The following is a 14,913-nucleotide window of genomic DNA, read 5'->3' on the forward strand; positions in this document are numbered from 1 at the left end:
CATTTTAGGTGGGATCATGGAATTTTACGCTGCAGCCTCTATTGCAATCTTTCCTTCCTTATTTTATTCCTCTTTCAGTCTTTGCGGAGTTGCTGGTGGTTGGACTTCTTCTATTCCAAGATCTAGAGGCTTAAGGGTGGACGCAACTTCAGGGTCTATTTTCTCGGGCTTCTCCAAACTATAGGTCAACAGGTCTTTGTTTTTCGCCGCATTCAAGTCGGTCGCAATGTGCTTTTCCCCTACTTCCGCAGTCATGTTGTCGCTTAGCAAGGAGATTGCTAAGCATTGTTTCTCAATGTATTTCTTCAGCAAGCTTTTTAAGGATGAAGATTGCAGTGGTTGTGAGCTGCTAGCTTGGCTTTGCGCTAGATCGTTGTTTTGCGGGAAAAATCCGGGTGGCCTTTCTTTTTGTGCCACAGGTTGAAAGCTTGGTTGTTGATTTTTCCATGCAAAATTTGGGTGGTTTCACCACCCAGGGTTATATGTATTGGAATATGGATTATCACTCATGAAGCATACCGATTGCGGGTTTGATGGGCATTCCTCCATCAGGTGAGAACCACCACAAATGACACAACTTGCGGTCATTTGAGTGATTGCGCTGACCTGCCCTTTCTTCGCTCCCGTATTATTAATTGCGATGCCTTGTATTAAACTCATCATCGCAGTCATTTGATTTTGCAGGGATGCGATGGCCCCATTGTTTGCGTCATTTTCTTTGATTCTTAATCTCTAATCGCTTTCCCTCTAATCTTCGTGATTTTTGGAAATGCGATCAAGTATACTCTTTGCCTCCTCATATGTTTTGTCAAGCAGACCATCAGCGGCTGCTGCATTGGCAGCAGTCTACGAAGAGGGATTCAATACTTGGTAGAAAATCTCCATTTGCAGGCAATCTAGTAAGCCATTGTGTGGACAGTCTCTTACCAGCCGTTTAAACCTCGCCCAAGCATCGCTGAGCGATTCATCATCTTCTTGCTCAAAATTTGTAATAAGTTTCCTTCGTCTGGCGTTTTCGGTAGGTGGAAAATACTTCTTCATAAATTTTTTCACTATCTGTTCCCAAGAAGTGATCTCTCCCTGCTCGAGAGAATACGCCCATTTCATAGCCTGATCATAGAGAGAAAATGGGAACAACGTTAGTTGAACTTCTTAAGCAAAGATGTTCGGGAACACAAAAGTATTGCAGATTTCAATAAAACTTCGAAGGTGGGCATGTGGGTCCTCGCCACGCCTTCCTCCGAATTGACCTGCAGTCTGGATTATCTACAGCATTACCGGTTTCATTTTGAATCTACTTCCGTTGAGGGCAGGGCTCATGATTCCCGGAGAGAAATCATATAGGTTTGGCAATGTATAGTCCCTAATGGGCCTATTGCGATCGTTTGCCAACAAAATTGGATTCGCTATGACATTATTATCATTTGGTGCTCCATTTTCAGGCTACTCCGCCATCTCTTCTTTATTTGATTGTGGTTGTTATTGGCGGTCTCTCAATCTTCATCTAAAAGTCCTCTCGATCTCCGGGTTGTAATTCGCCAGAGATTGAAAGTCTACAAAGAAATCAAAAAATTACCATTAGCAAACTATCTTGCCGAAGTCCCCGGCAACGGCGCCAAAAACTTGATGCTTGTATTTTTATGAAGTGAAAATATGGATGCTATTCGTTGATGGAATTGCATTGTGCACTCAAGTTTCCCAGCGGAATCCAAGTGTAAATTCCTCTGAGTTTCCTGGTAAGTCCAGGGTCGAACATAGGGACTTGTGAAAAGAGATTGCATTGGTAATTTTTATGAAAACTTTGCGGTAACCAAGTAAATAAATAAGTGTTGGGTTTGTTGTTTGCGTTGATGAAAAAATAAATAAATCAAGGCGGAAGATTTGAGAAAAGACAGTTGCATTGATAGATGCAATGAGTATGTGATGAACAAGTTGAGAAAATCTTTAGCTAGTGTTACTCAGGAATGCATCAGACCATGCGATCATGTTACAACCATGCACAGCAAGTCATTTTCCAATGTAAATGTGATGCTCCTAAGTCTAGGACGCATGTGTTGAATGTGAAAGTGTCCATAGAGCTTATCTCTAAGCCTCTACTCTTGTCCTATGTGATGATGCAAAATGCATGAAAGCAAGGTGACCGCATACAATCATATTCTATCTCTAGGATACATGCGATGCGTTGGTAACAAATAATGCTCATTCCTAAGTGCCTATCTCTTGTTTGTACGTTCTAATCTGGCTCTTCCGAGTTTATTCTAACCTGACCTTCCCAAGTCTAGATCCTATCCTTAGACTACCCTCCCGAGTATCTCTAATGGACGAATGAAGCATACATAAACAAGATAATTGCAAAGAATGAAGATTCCCTAGTTGTGCTAACTAAATGCTTCTCAACCCATTCAACTAATTTAGCTACTCATGTGTGAATAACAGAGAGTGAACAGATATAGAGAAAGAAATTCCATTCTTATAAATGAGTTGAGTACAAAATGTCAATGGAAGTTAAAGGTAGAGAGCCTGGTAGCAATTCCTTGCTGACCGAGGCTTTTTACACTGAAATCTCTATTCTAATCTAAAGATGATCTCGCTTCTGCAGGCTCGGCCCTTTCTCTGTCCTTGAAGCTTTTGGTGCTCTCCCAAGCTTACTGGAATGATCTGCCAGTACAACTTCCTCCCTCGCGTTCGCCTTAAAATGAAAGAAAACTAGAAAGCGTGCGATCTGAAGTATGAAATCTCTAAAAACTAAACTCGTGAACTGATCAACCCTCTTCTCTGAATAATGCCCTTGGTATTTATAGAGCATCCATAGTGAAAGACGGTTTCTCTCTCCTGGTTGTACAGATGGGATAGCTTTAATTCCTGACTGATGCGCCGAATAATTGTCATCGATAAAGCTGAATGTACTTTGTGGCCGTTATCAGCTGTCAACTTAATTTGGATTCGACTATCATCAGCTTTCTGTCTCATCGCGCTTAATTGGCCTTTCACCCAGATGTGCCCACCATGTTTTATTGACCAAGTTACGACGATCCTTCTCGGGCGAATGTTTGCGAGCATGATTAACGCAAAGCATTGCAAAGTTGCGCTCGACCAATGAATTCCTATGATCGCAATCTTTGCATTGCGTTAACACATATTCTGCACAAAAATACAAAAATCAACTGTTCTAATGTGCTGAATGCATGCAACCGTAATATCATGAAAACGATGCTTAATGGACGCAAGTTAACATATTTCATCAACGCAATCCAATATTGTTTAAAAACTTAGCACTATGATAACGTGCATTTCTGCTCATTAGCAGCTGTTCAGACGGTTATCCAAATAGTTCCCGCAGGGACTCCATTATCTCACGCGCTAAGACCATGGGCTCATGCTTCTTGGCCAACACGTCATTAAGACTGGCCAAGATATAGGCTCGGGCCTCCTCGTTTGGCCGTGTCCATCGCTCGTACGCCTCCTAAACATTTTGAGCAGCGTTAAGAGCTAGAATAGAAGGACATACCTCCGTAAGGGCAAACATGAGATCCTCGATGATTAGTATCATCATGATCATATGTTTCTAAGTAGAAAAGTTATCGCCAGTAAGTTTGTCACCACTAAGCAAAGCTATAGTGGTTGTAGCCATTTTAAAACTTATTGCTGAAAAACAAACTTACTTTTATAAGATTTTGCTAAACCACATTTTAACCAATTAATTTTAGCAAAACAATTTCCAAGTACCCTAAGTGTTTAAGACTTCTATTTTTCAATGATGCCCCAGCGAGGCAGGACAAACGTCACCGGTAGGGTGATCAGATATCCCTTCACTGGGATGAGACATTCTCAACCATCAGGTTGAACCAACTCTTAGAACTGAACCTAACAGCCACCATTCATTTGGTTCAGAACTGTTAACCCTTAACAATTCTGCGTAAGTGTGACCCCTCGCTTTCGGCGCCAGAGTCCCGCCCTAATGAGCCCACCGTAGGGAAAAAGCAGATTAGGACAAGAGACTAAGTAACCTTATCCTCTTGCAGGAGATCAAATAAAGAAACGCGTAAAACTGCCATCCTATAGGGGGACACTCCCAGGGTGCCTCGAGGCGATGCACAGAAACTTTATTCAATCCAACGAGGTAGACTGGGGATATGATGTCGCACTTCCCGCTCCCACTTACTATGAACATTCTCTCCATCCACCTTGATATGGACCTACCCAAGCACCATCCTTTAGGGGGACACACCCATGGTGCCACAAGGTCGAGGGTAGATCTCACGGTGTGGACTATAAGGGAGAAACGTGAAAGGTTTAAATGAAGCGTCATATACCCCAGGTACCTCCACTGAATGTTCTACCTAGGGGTTCATTAACCTAGACAATCTGGCTATTAATTTTAGTCTAAGTCATCTTTTAAGTATGCTCATAAACAATTTTTGTCTATGAAATATGAACAAGTTCAAGTAGTCACATTTAAACACTTTAATGGATTGTCCTTAACTTATATGCATGCATCAAATCTATCTAATTCACCTTTCTAGGTAGGTTCCCAGGTAGGGATGTTACGTTTCCGTCAACTTAAATACCCCAGCCTAGACAGAACCCACCTTAGATAAAAGGTCCCTTATAGATAGATTTACTATACTTTATCATTTTATTAGTCATTTTAATCCTATTAAACTTATTAAAGTATTAAAACCTAAAGGTTGCTAATCATATTAGAACTGCGATCTTAGGTCTATGTCATCCAAGTTTTAAACATTTTAAAACCATAATTAAACCTAAGTGAGCATGCATGTCTTTATTATGGATTTTAGTCTTAATTTCTCTTTAACCTTTAAAAAGAAACAACTAAAACACATTGCCACATAACAAGGTATTTATAACGCTTATAAAGTAACCTATGTGTCATGCTTCATGCAATGTCCGATCATTACTATACATAACTTTTATATACATGTAACAACCAAGCAAACATGTTTTCCATACACCCTTATATTATAACAATTATAATATAAAGATGATGCATGTCAATGCTTTTTATACATGCATAAATTAACTCTTATATTATATGATGCATGAGCATGCTCTTACGTAATTTAAATCATGCTTCTCTAAATCATAACATTTATAATAAAGAGACCAATGCATATCCTAAGGTGGGATTTTTCTATATGTGCATACCATATGACATATAATAAACATACATCTCATGTATTAAAACCACAGATTAATTGACTGGATGAACCAACGCAAAATCAGAATGAAAAAGTCTATCTATTACATTTTTCCGCCGAGCAAACCAGTTCACAGGCGAACAGGGTCTTGAACCATCGGGCGAAGCTCCATCGTTTAGTAAACGCCTCCAGGTAAATGATCGTATAACGCACACTAGACGATAGCACGAAAAGCTAAACGATCGCTTAGACAACAACGAGGCTGCGAAGCCTGATTATCTAGACAATCGCTTAACACGCGAAAAGGTAAACGATTTACCACGCCTTTACTCCACGATCGTATAATCAGTAACTAAGCGATGAGGCTTGCTGAGTTATACGATCGTCTAGTGTGCACGCGTGTTAAACGACACTGAGTATCCGATACTCAGCGATCATCTACCATCGTCTACACGACCCGACCAATGTTTGGTCGTCTTCTTCCTCAAAGAGTAGCAGCCCCTGCTCTGAATTTCTTCACAAACGGCTTGAAACTCAAACTAACTTTGAAAATACATACTCGATAGCAATTAATTATGCCCAAAGAGTAGGGGCCTTTATAATTAACTGGAAATGTAAAAAAATTTAACAAACCGAGGTTTCATCCCAGAAAACTCCATTAATCCACATATCCACAAAAAAATTAACAATTAAAACAGAGAGTAGACATGTTGCACCCACCGAGAATATAAATGTAATTCTTTGTAGCAATGAAATTGGAATATCAGAAACCTGGCTCTGATACCAATTGAAGGAACTCTTATTGAGTACCTATGAGTGGAAGCAGATCTTTCCAATTTATTGTGACAGAATTTTCACATATACATTCGAACATAAGATATGCATTGATAACACTAAATTACTGGCATGCTTTAAAAGATAAAAACAAAAGACCGAGAGAACATACCAGTTGAAGACTTTCTTCACATGAAAACACGTCTCTCGCTCCCACTAGTCCAGCAAGTAAGTGCCCAACAGCACCTCGGTCGTCACACGGATAGCTTCACACGAACAATAGGCAACGGAGATGACACCACCACTCGGAGCCCTCAATATTCTCAGAGTGAGAATCCAAAGGGTGGGCTTTTGATGGAATTGGTAGAGGGGAGGAGGAAAGGCTATTGTGTACTACGATCAAGCAAATGGGAGAATGGGAAGACTATCGTATAGTCGGGTGCTTGATCATTTAGTGCGGGGTACACGATCGTGTAATAAAAGATAAGCAATCATTTATAAAAAAAGGTAATCGATTGTTTATTTACGCTCAGGCGCTAAGCGATCGTCTATGAAAAGGTAAGCGATTGTTTAGAAAAGTGCGAGTGATCGTTTAGGAAAGCGCGGGCGTGGGTGTGCAATCGTTTAGTGAGGGGGCGTTATCGTATAGGTTCTCAACACTAAGTGATAAAAGGCTTTTCAGACCGTGAGCGATTATTTGTGTCTCGTGCAAAATGAAAACAATTTTCATTTTATTCTTCAGTTACTAAAACTGAATTGAACTTCCCACTAACGCACTAATTCGGAGAAAATGCTGGCCAATTATCTCATAACCGTTCAATTAATAAAATAATGAATATAATCATATTATATTCTTAACCTATAGTTTGATATCATATATCAACTATAGTGTTTTCTCCTCTACTTGATATAAATCATATTTATATCCAATTTCCTCCAAATTAATGTATCGCATACATTTAGTCAATCATATCATATATAATTAACCAGTTCAATTATATCATATATAATCGAACTTCCTCTTGTCAATTTGAACATTTCAAACTGACCCAAAAACTTATTCTCAACTTGTATCCAAGCTACTAAGGAGACCTTATAGATCTATGGCTCGAAGCTCCAACAGTATGTGAATAGCTGACTAAACTCTTTAGTCATGAGATCCACCATCCGTTAACTGCCAGGCATTCCACTAAAGACCGATAGTTGAACTCTTCTTACCACATATATATTTATGTGTCCATCAGATATAACCAACATGAGTACGATAACCCTTCACAGATGCTCATAAGTACAATCGGACCAATTTACCATTTTGCCCCTGTAGTTACATCTCACTCCTTAAGTACCACTGATCCATCTAATGAACAATACAACATAGTCCAACTATGTGTGAACACATCTCGGGCCATGAGAAGGTGTGTGGTGCCACATCGTTCAAGCCCTAGAATCAACCCTTAAAGGAGTAGTCTATCTACTTACCCCTACTTCGGGGAAGAAGTGAATTCCATCTTGTGTAGCTGAGTTCCCAGCTCCCAAATCAGACGAATCCCCAAAGTGGTAGGTTTGAATCGACAATCTGACTACTTGCACCCATGCAAATCAAAGGACTGCCCTTAAAAACAGGAGTTCCCAACTCACTCAGGATTGAGGTTATGTTACCTATGGTCATCCTAGTGAAGTAAAGTCTATGTCATGAACGGTGTTATATAACGAGACATTAACACTTCGTGGTCAGGTCTTATATAAACTCATGAAGTGAAGTAAATATCATATATTATACATCACAAGCATTGGTACAAACTGTTTACAAACTATAGGACACGAGACTTTAGGGCATCAACCTCAACATTAACTTCTTCTTAATATTCAAGACTGTTTTCGCCAGATGAGAACAACAAGTTAGATTTTCCCAAAAATGATCAAAAGTACGGATCTCAGTCACCAATGTCATCTATCACATAAACCACAAGCCATACATTCAACTTAACGATCAAGTAGGCAAAATAACAACAAAACAACACACATAAATCTGGAATATGGCTTAAATCATGACGAAGAACTCGGTGGAAACCTCACCCAAGATCGTGCCTTAATAATGAAGAACTCGGGCTATTTACACTAGCATGCCACGAGATTAGGGTTTTGGTCCCATTTTGTATAAAATCTCAAGGACGAACTCGGGCTACATTTAACCCGAGTTCGTATACAAATTTTCCAAAACTCAAAGGTGTTAAACCTAATCTCTGTACACATCCAAATGATCTCGAGCCAACTACATCAAATCTCAACCAAGATTCAAACAAATTCAATCGAAATAGCATGGAAAAATTCCAGAAAATCATCAATAACATACTACATAAACAAAAAAAAGAACAAATATTGCAACATACACAATCATCAAGCCATATTTCATTGTATATGAAAGAGTTAGGAGTATTGATCCATATCCTTTAGATACATTCAAAAACCCTAGAAAACCTCTAATTAAAAAAATGAAACAATATACTTAAAGAAGGAAATACCTCTAAAATAAGTAAGCTTAAGGACGCAAATAACCATAGAGAAGGAAATTTTCACAGGGAAAGTAGAGATATCTCGGGGGAGTTGAGGAGTTGGATCGTCTAAAAGGTTTTCGTGTATATGAAAGGGTTTTCTAAAAGTAGAGGTATTCGTCATTTCACGATTGGATAGTTTGAATTCATTATATTCCAAATACAATGGTCCGATCTTGTCCGAGAAGACCCAAGAAAAACCAAATCTACGAGATTTCAAAAAACGTGCTATTTGTTAAATGTGAAAACTAAAGAAGGTTATTTTGGAAAATTTCCCTTTCTCTCTCATTAACTCTTCACTCTCTCTCCTAACCCATGAAATTTCTCTCTCTCTCTCTCTAAATTCATTAGTATAAATATCTCATGAAATTCTTCCCTTCATGCCCACATCTCCTTATTTGCTTTTTTATGTGTTTATAAGTCACAACTAAAAGCTTGAGGGGGGAAAAAAACATAGTTCTCGCAAAAGTAGTTTTGAAAACCTTCAATTTCAAAAGTGGTCAAACAATCATCGTTATTGGATTAAAGAGATAATCAAGAGGAATGATGGTGCAAGACACATGGAGCTTAACAAATCTCTTCAAATTGAAGGTTTGTTTTCTTCTTGCCAAATTGAAGGTTATGTTATCTAGATGACTAAGAAAATCTCTTCAAATTGAAGATTTGTTTTCTTCTTGCAAAGTTGAAGCTCATGTTATCTAGACAGAGTTAGAGAAGGTGTGTTTTGTTTGGATAAAATATTGATAGAATGAAGGATACTTTCTTTTTGTATTTAATTACTGATAAATTAAATATATAATTTTATGTTTTATTATTATCATTTATTTTCTTTTTTATTTTCTTTGCATTTTATCTCTCTCAATGCTACCTTTAAAATTTCACATTTCTCTATCTTGAAATACTACATCTCACTTCTTCTAAATTAGCAAAATTTTAATCGTAAAAATATTTATTTTAAAAATTATAAAAATATTGTTCAATTAAGGTTTTTTTTTTCGTCTTATTGTTATCGATCTTCTTCATTGTTTTTATACATTTCTCTACTTTTGTTTTATTTTTTAAGTTAAACTTCTCAATTATTGTAGTAGACCACTAACCATTTGAATTTTAAAATAAACATTTAGTAATCTTAGAGGTAAATCTATTTTTTAAAATGTTATATTATACACAAACCATAACTTTGTATTGAAAAAAAATTAAACTTAAAAAAAATCGTCTTTTTTAGAAAAATAAAAACAAATCATGCTTATATATCATTCCAATTTTCACCAATAATTTAATTAAATTTAATAACACTAACAAGTTCAAAAAGTAATGGTTTATATTCAACCTAGTATTTAGTTAGTAACTAAATATATTTTTAATCACATTTTGAAAATTTTTTTAAATTGAAATTTAATTTTTGAATTTACTACCAAACACATATCTGAAAACATGAAATACAGTTAATTTTTGAATCCCTTCTTTTAAAATTTTTGTTTTCAGATTGCCTACCAAACAGATCCTTAAATATCTTCTTTTTTTTTTTTTACTAAAAACGTACAAATAAAAAAAAAAGATCTTTATACACTAACATTAACTAAAAATTATTTATGAACATTTTTAGGGCTTAAATACATTTATAATCACTGACGAATAAATGAAAAATAGAATGGTGTAGTGTGAATAATTTTGATTCTATTTATTTTAAAGGAATTAATGATACTTCATGAAATTTAATATAGGGTTTGACATAAAAGTTTTATAACTCTTAATTTCCTATGAGTATTAAAAATATTTATTTTTCATAATTGGATCACAAATACATAAGTTTTCTATGATATTAAGGTCTTTCTCATTGATATTATTTCTTTTTAGTTTTTTTTATAATTGATGTTTTTAAAAAAATAGCAAAAAAGACACCTTTCACACAAAGACTGACAACTCAAAAAAGATAATGTAGCCTTCTTCATTGCAAATGCATCAATAAAAAAACATGTGTAACACACGTGTAGGAAACTAGTATATATAAAATGGACTATAAGGGAGAAATTTTCAAATACCCATTTTGTCCTTATATTTTTAATAAATTTCTATCTAACCCTTTTGTTGACAAGATGTACACGTCCATTCAAAAGACAATACATGTATCACTTCTAATTTTTAATTTCAAAATATATTTATATATTTCAACATTAAAGTTCTAGATTGAATAGGTGTAATTGGTGTTGGCAAGATGCAACCATTTTCATATGTATGAGTTTGATGAGTACCAACATGATCAATTGATGCTAATGGAATGTGGTTGTGTGGATGGGGTAGTTACACATCGAACAAACACTCCCTTTCACGTATGTATGAGATTTATATAAAAGTTAAAAAAATGTGTTTATACTCTTAATTAAAAAATAATTTCATATAATCAAAATTTAGAAAAAGTTACAAAATCTTCCCAGAGAGAACTTTGAAAGAAAAGTGAGTTTATATATAAAAAGATTTGGAGCTTAAATTATAAATATGTGCCTAAAATAATTATCAATCTTAAATTTTTACTTACAATCCAAATTTCAATTAGAAAAAAAAAGTTAGGATCACTAAACTCCAAATTAGTTTTCAAATTTAAAATTTAAATGTATTATATTGGTTTTTTAAAATTAAATATAATTTTAATTTTTGAATATATTGTATTAAAAAAATTCACAAATTTGATGATGATTAAAACAAATTTCAAATAATATTTAATTATGACAAAATAATCGTAAAAAGATAAAAACTAAACACTTTTTAGTTACTATAAATTAAAACTACAAGATTTTATGGGTTATAGAGAGTATCCGTGTCTTTCGATCCATTTTTTAATTTTTTTTTTCCATAATATACTATCTTATCATTCTTCAAATAGTTGCAACTATTTAAATAGCTACAAAAAGTTTTGATTTGTAATGTGTATTACGTAGAAGATTTTATTTATGAAAATTGCGATAATTTGTTTATTGTTGTAGAATGATCAATTTGGCTAAATGTTTCTTTTAATATTTAATTTTGTACACTGACTCTATATTTTATTTATATTCTTAAGGGAGTGTTTGATTCACCCAACTGAGTTAAGTTAAGTTGGTATAATATACCAACTCATTATTTGACCCTCCAACTTTAAATATTGGTGGAGTTGAAGTTGGTTTATTTTACCAACTCACCCTAACTCACCCCAACTCACCCTAACTCACCCCAGTTCACCAAACTCTCCCTTCTTCCCATGTTTTTAATGGCTCAACCTATCGCCCATTGTCACACTCCAAGAACTAATTTCGAGCTCTGACAACCACCTTCGACGATAATTCCGGCGACCATCTCGGGCTCCGACAACCACCTTCGATGACAATTCCAATGACGAAAATTCAGACTCCGACAACCACTTCCAATGACAGCTCTAACGACCAACTTCGAGTTCCGACAATCTTCGTGTGACCAACTCTAACAACCAATACTGCCCTTCGACAACCACCTCTGATGACCCAACTCCGACGAACAACTTCGCGCTACTAACTCCAACGACTAATTGGCTCCGACAACAAACTCTGATGACCAACTCCGACAACCACCTCTGACTACAAACTTCAATGAAAATCACTTTTGATGATCACCTTTGAGTAAGCAACTTTGACGGCCGACTCGAGGTTTCGACAACCACCTTCGACGACAAACTCCGGCAACCAATTCTAATACCACCTTCACGCGACCAACTTTGGACTCTGATAGTCACCTCCTACTACAATCTCCATTGAAAATCATATTTGATGATCAACTTCGACGACCACTTTCACCCGACCAACTCTGGGATTCGAAAACCACCTCCGATGACAAACTTCAACAACCAACACCAATACACCTTCATGTGACCAACTTCAAGCTCCAACAACCACCTCTGACTATAAACTCCAGTAAAAATCACCTTCGATAATCAACTTCGACAACCATTTCCGACTATTATAAGACTGATGACTGTTAAGGGTTGTTGAAAAAGTATTATTTTATCTACATTAAGTGCAATATTTATACATAATGAACTCACATATCAAACAGTTAAGAATATTTAGATGAAAAGTATGTAACATATAACAAAAAAAAATCATAAAATGAATTTTTTTTTTGGAACATTTTCCAACAAGAATTAGTGAAAAATAAAGATTTATTCTCTGATGATCCTCCAAATTTAGAGGAAATGAAAGTGAAACTGTTGAAGAAATGTGGTGACATTCCATTGGTTGTTACGATAATGGGGAGATGTAGAGTAACAAGAGGAAGAAGAAGAAAAAGAAAAGGATAATGAAGTTTATGGAGAAAATTAGCTAGAACCAAAAGTGTTGATTTCACTTTAGTTTCTCGTTTTATTTAACCATATTTCTACCAGAAATGTAATAGGTTAATTGTTGTTTATGCCAAAAAAAAATTAAAAAAATAAAGAAAAATTTTAAAAATTAAAAGAAAAAAATTGTAATTTATATTGTATTCAAACAAAGATGATGGATAGAATTATTGAATAAAAAAGTTTCAAAACAAAAATAGTAATCATAAAAGCATATTATTTAGAGTTCAAAAAGCTGCATTAGATACCCACACATATAAACTAACTCTGCACTCAAAATACAAATATATGAACTCAAACCAAATAACTCTGCACACCAAACACAAATATATGAACTCCACATATATATAAACTACAAATATCCTATCTCAATTCAGCACCCCAAACAGCCCCTATAATTCAAATATTAAAAATTAGAATCTCACTTGAATTTTCATTTCATTTTAACTAGTCAAGACTTGTAATCTTTTAGTTTTTATTTTTTAAAAAAGTAATTTTTATTATGTAATAAACAAAACATTTTATATTTTAGATATTTTGAAAGTTTAGAAGTATTTTTTTAAAACAAAACACTAACAATTTCCATTCAAAACTAATGAAAATGGTATTTTTGAACTCTTTTTGAAAGTTTAAGAGTATTTTTATTGATGCATTTGCAATGAAGAAGACTACATTATCTTTTTGAGTTGTCAGTCTCTTTGAAGGGTGTCTTCTTTACTATTATTTAAAAACATCAATTATAAAAGAAAAAACTAAAAATTTAAAATATCAACGAGAAAGACCTTAAAATCATAGAAAATGTATGTATTTGTAATCCAATACATGAAAAATAAATATTTTATTTTTTAATAGTTGTAGGAAATTGAGTTACAAAACTTTTTATGTCAAACCCTATATTAAATTTCATAAAGTATCATTGACTTCTTTAAAATAAATAGAATAAAAAACTGTTCACACTGTTCCGTTCTATTTTTCATTTATTTGTAAGTGATTATTAATGTATTTAAGCCCTAAAAATGCTCATAAATAATTTTTAATTAACGTTAGTGTATAAAGAACTTTTTTAATTTGTACATTTTTAATTAAAAAAAAATTAAAGAACTATTTGGTAGACAATTTGAAAACAAGGGATTCAATTAAAACATAGTTGTATTTCATGTTTTCATATATGTGTTTGATAGAAGATTCCGAAATTAAATTCCAATTTAAACACATTTTTCCAAATGTGATTGAAAATATATTTAGTTACTAACTTTATAGAATATAAACCATTACTAATTAATTTTTGAACTTGTTAAGTGAATTAATCATTAAATTTAATTAAATTGTTGGTGAAAATTGAAATGAGAGAAATTTAAGCCTGATTTGTTTTTGTTTTTCTAAAAAAGATGATTTGTTTTTAATTTCTTTATAAGTACAAAGTTATGGTTTGTGTATAATATAACTTTCTAAAAAATAGATTTACCTTTCACGAAGTTGAAGATTACTAAATATTGCTTGTAAAATTGACATGTTAGTGATAATTGAGAAGTTTAACTCAAAAAATAAAACAAAAATAGAGAAATGTATAAAAACAATGAAAAAGGTCAATAAGAATAAGAAGGGAAAAAAAAAAACCTTAATTGAGCTGTACTTTTATAATTTTTATAATAAATATTTTTACTATTAAAACGTTGCTTATTTAGACGAAGTGAGATGTAATATTTCAAGATGGAGAAAAGTGAAATTTTAAAGGTAGCATTGAGAGAGATAAAATGCAAATAAAATAAAAAAGAAAATAAATGATAATAATAAAACATAAAATTATATTTTTCATTTATCAGTAATTAAATACAAAAAGAAAGTATCCTTCATTCTATCAATATTTTATCCAAACAAAACACACTCTTCTAAGTCTGTCTAGATAACATGAGCTTTAATTTTGCAAGAAGAAAACAATTCTTCAATTTGAAGAGATTTTCTTAGCCATCTAGATAACATAACCTTCAATTTTGCAAGAAAAAAACAAACCTACAATTTGAAGTGATTTGTTAAGCTCCATGTGCCTTTCTGTTAGGTTATTTCATCTTTAGTAAAAGCCCAA

The 14,913-nt window shown here is 34.0% G+C and overlaps 1 non-coding gene across 1 annotated transcript; it reads left to right on the forward strand.

The window, feature by feature from the left end:
* The first annotated feature begins 901 nt into the window (after window positions 1–901).
* On the forward strand, window positions 902–1,008 carry LOC150031300 (small nucleolar RNA R71). Its single transcript, XR_016525948.1, has one exon. It is a non-coding gene; the product is annotated as a small nucleolar RNA R71 (small nucleolar RNA).
* The last annotated feature ends 13,905 nt before the right edge of the window (window positions 1,009–14,913 follow it).

Source organism: Benincasa hispida, unplaced genomic scaffold (genome assembly GCF_027475165.1).
Source record: "Benincasa hispida cultivar pf3 unplaced genomic scaffold, pf3_genome.v1.1 HicScf1310, whole genome shotgun sequence".
NCBI lineage: Eukaryota > Viridiplantae > Streptophyta > Magnoliopsida > Cucurbitales > Cucurbitaceae > Benincasa > Benincasa hispida.